Here is a 10987-nt window from a genome sequence, read left to right on the forward strand (position 1 = left end):
ATATCTATCTCATTAAATCCTTTAAATGGAATAGCTGGAAGTGAAGTATTAGGGCAGAATGAAGCTCTTTAAAATGCCAATGCTTTGCGATGCTCAGTTTGATCAAATTGGGCAAAGCAGTTAACAAGGATGTCTGCAGGTCCTTCGAGGGACGTCAACTGAAGGTTGAATCTCTTACCACCTGTAAAGGCCTAGCAAGCCATTTTACATATTTGATTTCTCAAAGCAATGCTTCATTTTCTTGTAACTGTTTGTGAGGTGACCGGTAGGTTGGTATTCTGGTGGGTTGGTGATGTACTGCTCCTGTGCTGCCCACTACTCCCTCAGAGACAGTGCAGACACAGAGCCCAGTGCCTCGTGGGGGCTTGTTGGACTGGCTGACACGTTGATGTTCCTTCGACCTCCAGATGAACTCACTGACTGTGGTGAACTGCCACTGGGGATGGATATTGCCTGTTAACAACACAGCCATTTGCCAGCCAGTGTGCCTGACAGTGTTCGGACTCTAACCAGATGAATGTGGACACTCTCTCTGTCACCCATGGCCACTATTGGACATCCTTAACCATTGATTGATGGAGTTGATGATGGACTTGAACATTTGTTGTGGTTGCTTTCAACCGGCATCCCCCACCCTCCAATACTCCCCATGTCCAAATAACAACATGCTATGGTCATTTTTGTATCTGTCTGGATAATTGTCTGTGGTCATCACTGGCCTGCCACAGGAGAAGGTAAGGGCCGGGATATGGATTTGAAAGGGGGGGGGATATGCTTTTGTGATGTTTCTTGACCTGGGAGCAAAAGTGACACTTTTTGAGATGATCAAAGATGTCAAGAAATTCTATAAAATACTCAATCAAAAGGACAAAATCCATCTGGACTTATGTGTCTTGTAAATATAGAAAAAGTTACATATTTCACTTCTTCTGAAACACAAACTGCTTGTGGCCAGAAGAGGAGCCTTATCCACGAACCAGTGTGAGAAAGGGAGTCTGTCCTGAAGATGGCTTTGGGAGGGAGGTGATGATTCCCACCATTTGCTCTGCTCTCCTTGTTTTAATGATGAATATGTTTCTAACTGCTCCCACATCCCTCCATCACATCCCTCCATCCCATCCCTCCATCACATCCCTCCATCACATCCCTCCATCCCGTCCCTCCATCACATCCCTCCATCACATCCCTCCATCCCATCCCTCCATCACATCCCTCCATCACGTCCCTCCATCACGTCCCTCCATCACATCCCTCCATCACGTCCCTCCATCACATCCCTCCATCACGTCCCTCCATCACGTCCCTCCACCACGTCCCTCCATCATGTCCCTCCATCACGTCCCTCCATCATGTCCCTCCATCATGTCCCTCCACCACGTCCCTCCATCACGTCCCTCCATCATGTCCCTCCACCACGTCCCTCCATCACATCCCTCCATCACGTCCCTCCATCACGTCCCTCCACCACGTCCCTCCATCATGTCCCTCCATCACGTCCCTCCATCATGTCCCTCCATCATGTCCCTCCACCACGTCCCTCCATCACGTCCCTCCATCATGTCCCTCCACCACGTCCCTCCATCATGTCCCTCCATCACGTCCCTCCATCATGTCCCTCCATCACATCCCTCCATCACGTCCCTCCATCACATCCCTCCATCACGTCCCTCCATCACATCCCTCCATCACGTCCCTCCATCATGTCCCTCCACCACGTCCCTCCATCATGTCCCTCCACCACGTCCCTCCATCATGTCCCTCCACCACGTCCCTCCATCATGTCCCTCCATCATGTCCCTCCATCACGTCCCTCCATCACGTCCCTCCACCAAGTCACCATTCTTGCAGAGATAGTCTATCACTGAGGTTATTACTCATTTCTCATGGTCACACCCCCTACCAGAACCACACATGACAGGGACATTGGAAGCCCTAACATAATGATTTGAAGTGTCAATAATTTGAAGTGTTTGGCCTGTAGTAGAGTATTTTTCATAACAAGCTTCAAATAAGCCGCGGTTGCTATTATTATTACTTCATTCTCACCCCCATGTTCTTTGTACAAGTCATTCTTTCGACACAAGTTATTTTGAAAAGTTTTTTGTTGTGCCATGATAACTTTTTTTTTCATTTAATAATTTACCAACCCCTAAGCAAACACAGAAATAATGCTCTTATAATGATATCATGATCTAGAGTTTTTTTCAGATATGCCCCACATATTACATAAAAACTGTCGGTTTACTCAAAATGGTTTCTGACTGCAGTACTGGTTTGAGTTTAAATTGTAATAAATGTTGAGCAAATGTCTCACTCTAAGTTATATCAACATCTTGCCTTACTCTTTATAACTCCCCTGCCCCCTGCCATCTCCCTGGCCTGGATCTCATAACTCCCCTGCCATCTCCCTGGCCTGGATCTCATAACTCCCCTGCCATCTCCCTGGCCTGGATCTCATAACTCCCCTGCCATCTCCCTGGCCTGGATCTCATAACTCCCCTGCCATCTCCCTGGCCTGGATCTCTTAACTCCCCTGCCATCTCCCTGGCCTGGATCTCATCACTCCCCTGCCATCTCCCTGGCCTGGATCTCATAACTCCCCTGCCATCTCCCTGGCCTGGATCTCATAACTCTCCAGCCATCTCCCTGGCCTGGATCTCATAACTCCCCTGCCCCCTACCATCTCCCTGGCCTGGATCTCATAACTCCCCTGCCATCTCCCTGGCCTGGATCTCATAACTCCCCTGCCATCGCCCTGGCTTGGATCTCATACCTCCCCTGCCCCCTGCCATCTCCCTGGCCTGGATCTGATACCTCCCCTGCCATCTCCCTGGCCTGGATCTCTTAACTCCCCTGCCATCTCCCTGGCCTGGATCTGATACCTCCCCTGCCCCTGCCATCAACCTGGCCTGGATCCCTCCCCTTCCCCTGCCATTTCCCTGGCCTGGATCTGATACCTCTCCTGCCCCCTGCCATCTCCCTGGCCTGGATCTGATACCTCCCCTGCCATCTCCCTGGCCTGGATCTCTTAACTCCCCTGCCATCTCCCTGGCCTGGATCTGATACCTCCCCTGCCCCTGCCATCAACCTGGCCTGGATCTGATACCTCCCCTTCCCCTGCCATTTCCCTGGCCTGGATCTGATACCTCCCCTGCCCCCTGCCATCTCCCTGGCCTGGATCTGATACCTCCCCTGCCATCTCCCTGGGCTGGATCTCTTAACTCCCCTGCCATCTCCCTGGCCTGGATCTGATACCTCCCCTTCCCCTGCCATTTCCCTGGCCTGGATCTGATACCTCCCCTGCCCCCTGCCATCTCCCTGGCCTGGATCATCATGTCCCTGGCCTGGATCTCTTAACTCCCCTGCCATCTCCCTGGCCTGGATCTGATACCTCCCCTGCCCCCTGTCCCCTGCCATCTCAACCTGGCCTGGATCTGATACCTCCCTGCCCCCTGCCATCTCCCTGGCCTGGATCTCTTAACTCCCCTGTCATCAACCTGGCCCACCTCCCCTGCCCCCTGCCATCAACCTGGCCTGGATCTGATACCTCACCTGCCCCCTGCCATCAACCTGGCCTGGATCTGATACCTCCCCTGCCCCCTGCCATCTCCCTGGCCACCCTGCCCCCTGTCATCAACCTGGCCTGGATCTGATACCTCCCCTGGCCATCAACCTGGCCTGGATCTGATACCTCCCTGCCCCCTGCCATCTCCCTGGCCTGGCCATCTACCCTGCCCCCCTGGCCTGGATCTGATACCTCCCCTGCCCCCTGCCATCAACCTGGCCTGGATCTGATACCTACCCTGCCCTCCCTGCCATCTCCCTGGCCTGGATCTGATACCTACCCTGCCCCCTGTCATCAACCTGGCCATACCTCCCCTGCCCCCTGCCATCAACCTGGCCTGGATCTGATACCTCCCTGCCCCCTGCCATCAACCTGGCCCTGATACCTACCCTGCCCCCTGTCATCAACCTGGCCTGGATCTGATACCTCCCTGCCCCCTGTCATCAACCTGACCTGGATCTGATACCTCCCCTGCCCCCTGCCATCAACCTGGCCTGGATCTCATAACTCCCCTGCCATCTCCCTGGCCTGGATCTCATAACTCCCCTGCCATCTCCCTGGCCTGGATCCCCTGCCATCTCCCTGGCCTATCTCTCCCCTGCCATCTCCCTGGCCTGGATCTCATAACTCCCCTGCCATCTCCCTGGCCTGGATCTCTCCAGCCATCTCCCTGGCCTGGACTCTGCCCCCTACCATCTCCCTGGCCTACCTCCCCTGCCATCTCCCTGGCCATTAACTCCCTGGCCTGGATCTGATACCTCCCCTGCCCCCTGCCATCTCCCTGGCCTGGATCTGATACCTCCCCTGCCATCTCCCTGGCCTGGATCTCTTAACTCCCCTGCCATCTCCCTGGCCTGGATCTGATACCTCCCCTGCCCCCTGCCATCTCCCTGGCCTGGATCTGATACCTCCCCTGCCATCTCCCTGGCCTGGATCTCTTAACTCCCCTGCCATCTCCCTGGCCTGGATCTGATACCTCCCCTGCCCCTGCCATCAACCTGGCCTGGATCTGATACCTCCCCTTCCCCTGCCATTTCCCTGGCCTGGATCTGATACCTCTCCTGCCCCCTGCCATCTCCCTGGCCTGGATCTGAACCTCCCCTGCCATCTCCCTGGCCTGGATCTTAACTCCCCTGCCATCTCCCTGGCCTGGATCTGATACCTCCCCTGCCCCTGCCATCAACCTGGCCTGGATCTGATACCTCCCCTTCCCCTGCCCCCTGGCCTGGATCATCCCAATCTCCCTGGCCTGGATCTGATACCTCCCCTGCCATCTCCCTGGCCTGGATCTCTTAACTCCCCTGCCATCTCCCTGGCCTGGATCTGATACCTCCCCTTCCCCTGCCATTTCCCTGGCCTGGATCTGATACCTCCCCTGCCCCCTGCCATCTCCCTGGCCTGGATCTGATACCTCCCCTGCCATCTCCCTGGCCTGGATCTCTTAACTCCCCTGCCATCTCCCTGGCCATCTCACCTCCCCTGGTCATCAACCTGAACTGGATCTGATACCTCCCCTGCCCCCTGCCATCAACCTGGCCTGGATCTGATACCTCCCCTGCCCCCTGCCATCTCCCTGGCCTGGATCTCTTAACTCCCCTGCCATCTCCCTGGCCTGGATCTGCTACCTCCCCTGCCCCCTGTCATCACCTGACCAACCTGGTCATCAACCTGGCCTGGATCTGATACCTCCCCTGCCCCTGCCATCAACCTGGCCTGGATCTGATACCTCACCTGCCCCCTGCCATCAACCTGGCCTGGATCTGATACCTCCCCTGCCCCTGCCATCTCCCTGGCCTGGATCTGATACCTACCCTGCCCCCTGTCATCAACCTGGCCTGGATCTGATACCTCCCCTGCCCCTGCCATCAACCTGGCCTGGATCTGATACCTCCCCTGCCCCCTGCCATCAACCTGGCCTGGCCCCCTGTCATCAACCTGACCTGGATCTGATACCTCCCCTGCCCCCTGCCATCAACCTGGCCTGGATCTGATACCTACCCTGCCCCCTGTCATCAACCTGGCCTGGATCTGATACCTCCCCTGCCCCCTGCCATCTCCCTGGCCTGGATCTGATACCTACCCTGCCCCCTGTCATCAACCTGGCCTGGATCTGATACCTCCCCTGCCCCCTGCCATCAACCTGGCCTGGATCTGATACCTCCCCTGCCCCCTGCCATCAACCTGGCCTGGATCTGATACCTCCCCTGCCCCCTGTCATCAACCTGGCCTGGATCTGATACCACCCTGCCCCTGTCATCAACCTGACCTGGATCTGATACCTCCCCTGCCCCCTGCCATCAACCTGGCCTGGATCTGATACCTCCCCTGCCCCCTGCCATCAACCTGGCCTGGATCTGATACCTCCCCTGCCCCCTGTCATCAACCTGACCTGGATCTGCTACCTCCCCTGCCCCCTGCCATCAACCTGGCCTGGATCTGATACCTCCCCTGCCCCCTGCCATCAACCTGGCCTGGATCTGATACCTCCCCTGCCCCCTGCCATCTCCCTGGCCTGGATCTCATGTCTGTTTTTGGTTGCTTTGGTGAACCTGTTTTTATAACATTCAAATTATTTCCCGCATGCTGACTATTAGGGAAACCACATCCTGATATGAGGGTGTGCACTGAACTAGAAACAGAAAGTATGGAGAATCTTTCCTGTTTGACATGCCCTAGAACCACAAAGACATGTTTTCACACATACACACACACACACTGGTCACTTTGTTTTCTCTCAAGCAAGCTGTTCACTGAGCCCTCCATAGCCATTCCTCTCCAGAGTAGATTGCTCTAGCACAATGGGCCCTCCATTCTCCATGCAGTCTGTATGCATATTGCATAGAGAGAGGCTTTTGTTGGATGAGGTTATACCCCAGAGAGAGGCTTTCCTCTTCTATCCTGGTAATACGTTTCTAGACCAGTCTTCATTATTTAGTTTTCTTCATCAATATGTTTCCTTGAGCAGTAATCTCTTAACAGCAGTCCAACAGCGTTCAAAGCGATTTCACCCCAATATGTAATTGGAAGGTGAAATTAACACATTGTGATCACAATTAAATTAGTGGCTAATAAGTAATCGGTTTACCATTGTCTACATCCATGATCAGCACTAACTAGTCTTTTGGCCCATTTTTCTTATGCCGTACTGTATGGGGGCTTTAAGCACCGGGACTGAACTTCAGGAACATCTGTGCTAACCCAGATTTCATCTGCTTTGTTTCTTTTGGTTCTGTTTTCCCCTCTACCCCCACCCTCTGAGTCTGGGCTCAAATCCCTGCTGGGAACAGATTTTGCTGAAGGGGGGCTGAATGAAGGTCTGAAGTGTTGCAGGGAAGCCTTTCATATTTCCTTGTTTATGCTCAGAGGAATGGTTAAATGCAAATCGCTAGGGGGAATGGGGAGGGGGGGAGAACAGAAATTAAGGAAAGGGGTAAGAACAAGGGGATTGTACTGTATTTGGTTAAAACAAAGGTTCCGTGTCCCATGCACACCAGGGGATGCTATCCTAACACCTTGCTACACATTGATAGTAAACATGTAGGAGGCAGCACACAGACACCTGCCTATCTCTTAAACCCTTCCACACCTTGGCTGTGTGCAGTCTTATCACGCCTGGTGCACATGGCTGAGGATGCAGTGAGCGGTCTCATCATTGTACTCTGCAACTTCCCCACAGGGCCTAACATCTGCTGCTGATGTACCATGGCTTTTGTTGCCCAGGTTCCGTCACTGCTGGTGCACACCAAGTTTGTGGTGTCTTAAACCTGGCCCATCTCACCATGGCTCCGGGCTCTGCAGCACCTCAGCCTCCCTGCCATCAACACAACACATCCCCCATCCAGTTCACCTGAGGCCAACCACAGAGCTTCAATGGCTTCTAAGTGATCAATAGATTTGAAAAATGTATTCCCAGCCAGATGTGGTTTTGGGTCGTCTTTTCTAGTCCCTCCCATCCATCTCCGAGACCAACACTGGGGTGTTATACAGTTACAGTAGAGGGCCTCTATAGGGCCCAGAGCATGTGGAGACCTGAGGCACACAGGACAGTAGGAGGAGCTCTTACATCCCTGTAATTCCCCTGAATCAATGTCCCATTACGGATGTTCAGGCCAGTCTTTTACCTCCCTATTGATTTCTATTGTTCCATGCTGTTACATATTAGTTGTAAGTCTTTAACTTTAATCCCCATTGTCTTGACCCTGGTTTGTAACCATCGCTTATGCCAAAGGGCCGAGTAAAATCTAAAAATAACCATTAAGCTCTGTCAGAGAAACAGGTGATATTTTAGTCTGACAAAGCATGTTTACGCCCCTAATTGGATTTCTGTTAACAGAAAACAAGGAACACTACTTTCATATAGACTCCATGTTACTGCCACAGTCAATGTAGAGATGTGAACGTATAGTAAAACTGACAGAAAACAATATTATCATATTATTTTTCTCCTTGCCTGCTCCAAGCTTCTCCACACTCTCCCATCCCACCAATATCCTCTTATTCTTTCCATGGGAATTCCTGCTTTTCCCTCTCATCCATCTCCTAAGGAGGGCATTGATTTCTGTGGGATGTAAATATACGCTGCATTGTTTTCTTCTGTAGTTGGTTTGTTGTTGTTTGGGTTTTTATATTTTATTTTTATGTACTCAGACCTAAAGCGGTTTTGTGGAGACCTGGTCCAAACGCAAAATATGGCTCTTTCGTTGAGTATATTATTGTCAGAAAATGTTTTGTAAAAATTTTGATGACGAAATCTAAAATAAATACATTTAAAGATTAAAACGTTCACCTCGTTGTTCCTCTGTTCTAGTTGTTGATACCTTACCCTAACCCACCAATTATGGTCTCTGAATATTATTGTGCCGTACAGTAGCTCAACAGGTATTGTATATGTAGTTAAACATATTCTGAAGCAGCAGAAAAACTCATAATTTCAGAGAAGCAATTAGGAAATATCAACTACAAATATTAAAACTGATTATGTGAGAAGAAAATAAGCACATTTTCATAAATACTAAGCTTAGTCTCTGTTAGAGGAATTTAATTCCTTTATGTTCATTAACCAATTCAATTATAACAAAGCAAATCACTTTGTCCGTTTCTAAGAATTTGTAAGGTTCTTATTTGCATGAAATAGACAAAGATCAGTCTCAAAATGAATCAATAACGTTTATTCCCGAGAGCTCGGATCATAATCACATGTACATTAGTTTATATATCACACATAGCGTCATAGCGTCCTGAATGTCCCTCCTCCTCTCCGACAAGGACAAAGCTGATTCAAAAGTCCATTCCAACACACACATATTGCTTATCATATGCTACTGCAAGCCTAACGATTTCTCCCCACCTTGGGTGTTATCGGTTTCACAGTGGTCACAAGTTGTCTGTTAACACTTCCTCTTTGCCTATGTAGAAACATTATTTGTTAGACAGGGTAGAATTATGTTAGTTACAATCCTGCATCAAATGTATACATTATTTAGTCATTATTCATACAATCCTATAACAGTCTCTCATTTCTGTAATCCCTTCGGGCAATATAGTACTGTCAGTGCATATACGTACACACGTCAACATATCAGCATGTTGGAAGAATACGACAGCACTGTTTACAGTCCAGCTTGCAGTTGCTTTCATGGCAAGAGGCATGACATCTTTTGCCTCTCAATCCAATGATTATATACCCTCAGAGGATATGTTAAGTATGGAGCAATTACATCATTCATAGAAGTGGCGATTTATTTTTTTGCCATGCAAAAGCAGTTAAGACATTATCGTCAGAATGAAGACATAACCATGTAAACAGGTGTTAGTCATACATTGGCAACACTTTAAAACAACTCATGGTTCCTTATAACAGCCTACAACAGACTCTAAAAGGTTCGAAAGCATTCCACAGGGATGCTGGCCCATGTTGACTCCAATGCTTCCCACAGTTGTGTCAAGTTGGCTGGATATCCTTAGGGCAGTGGACCATTATTGATACACACAGGAAACTGTTGAGCATAAAAATAACACAAACCGGTGCTCTTGACAAAAAACGGTGCTCCTGGCACCAACAGTACTACCATACCCCATTCAAAGACACATAAATATTTTGTCTTGCCCATTCACCCTCTGAACGGCACACATACACAATCCATGTCTCACTTGTCTCAAAGGTTAAAAATCCTTCTTTAACCTGTCTCCTCCTCTTTATCTACACTTATTGAAGTGGATTTAAAAAGTGACATCAATAAGGGATCATAGCACTCACCTGGATTCACCTGGTCAGTCTGTCATGGAAAGAGCATGTGTTCTTAATGTTTAGATACTCAGTGTATGTAGGCCTACTTACAGTACAAATCTTTTCAAGTCACCATAGATGTTAATCAAGTGATGCACCAGTCTGTTTGGCCTTCAAATATCCACACAAACTAATCAAAATGCTTTTGATACAAACTGATTTATTTCCAGTTATGTTTTGAGATGTATGCCTGATCATAATGAAACCATGCTCTGGAAATGGCCTCCAAAAGAAAGAAGTCAGTTAATTCCTAGCACTGCACATACTTTGTAAACCCCAAAACATAAAAGGGTATTATTGTGCAGCTGTCCGCCAGGTCAGCCTCTCTTACCTGACTGCACACAGCTCCCTAGTTTTAATCTGGAGCAAATGGCACACAGCTTGGGGCTGATTGGTCAGATGCCTCCTCTGTATTCCGACAGTGATTTTCTCCTGACCTTTACTGCTGTGTGATGCTGCCCATGGTTTCACTGAGAGGCAAACAACAAGAGGAGGAGAAAGAGAAAGAGAAAAGTGCTGGGGCGGGGAGTTGAGTGGATGGGGATGCTCTCTTGAATACATTGTGATTTATTATGTTGTCCAAGTATTACAAAGCTGGCAATGCAGTCAATTATTCTATTGCAGCATGGTAACATCCGGTCAAGTAATGGATTTTATGTGCAGGGAGAGAGGAATCTATTTGACATGTCATTGTTCTCAGAGGACCTGATGAGGGCCACCATCTCAGTACAGTCTGAACCTCATGTTTTGGGAGCTGACTTCCCTAGAACAACCCCGTAGTATTACCCTACTTGAGCAATAGAAGACGGGCTCATCTCCCTGTTCCTTTTGGCAGATTCCTCCACCGTCCCATGTCCTCTCACTGACCCTATGTTCACACACGCACAAACTAATACATAGGAGTTTGGCCACCAGCTCCGTTTTCGTCCAGGTCAACATTTAATATTACTGAGTGTTCAGTGTTTTTTTATTGTCTCGCTTTTTCCTCCCTCGCTTCTCTCCGGATGTTTACCATATGCAAATGTTTTTTCGTAATTGCCTTAGAGGATTCTCGGTGGTGAATAATACAGGATTACGGTATGCTTACCAGTATGAAATATTACTGCAGTACATAATGGATTATAGACTCAGGAGGT

This window comes from Oncorhynchus nerka, linkage group LG4 (assembly GCF_034236695.1).
Source record: "Oncorhynchus nerka isolate Pitt River linkage group LG4, Oner_Uvic_2.0, whole genome shotgun sequence".
NCBI classification, from domain to species: domain Eukaryota; kingdom Metazoa; phylum Chordata; class Actinopteri; order Salmoniformes; family Salmonidae; genus Oncorhynchus; species Oncorhynchus nerka.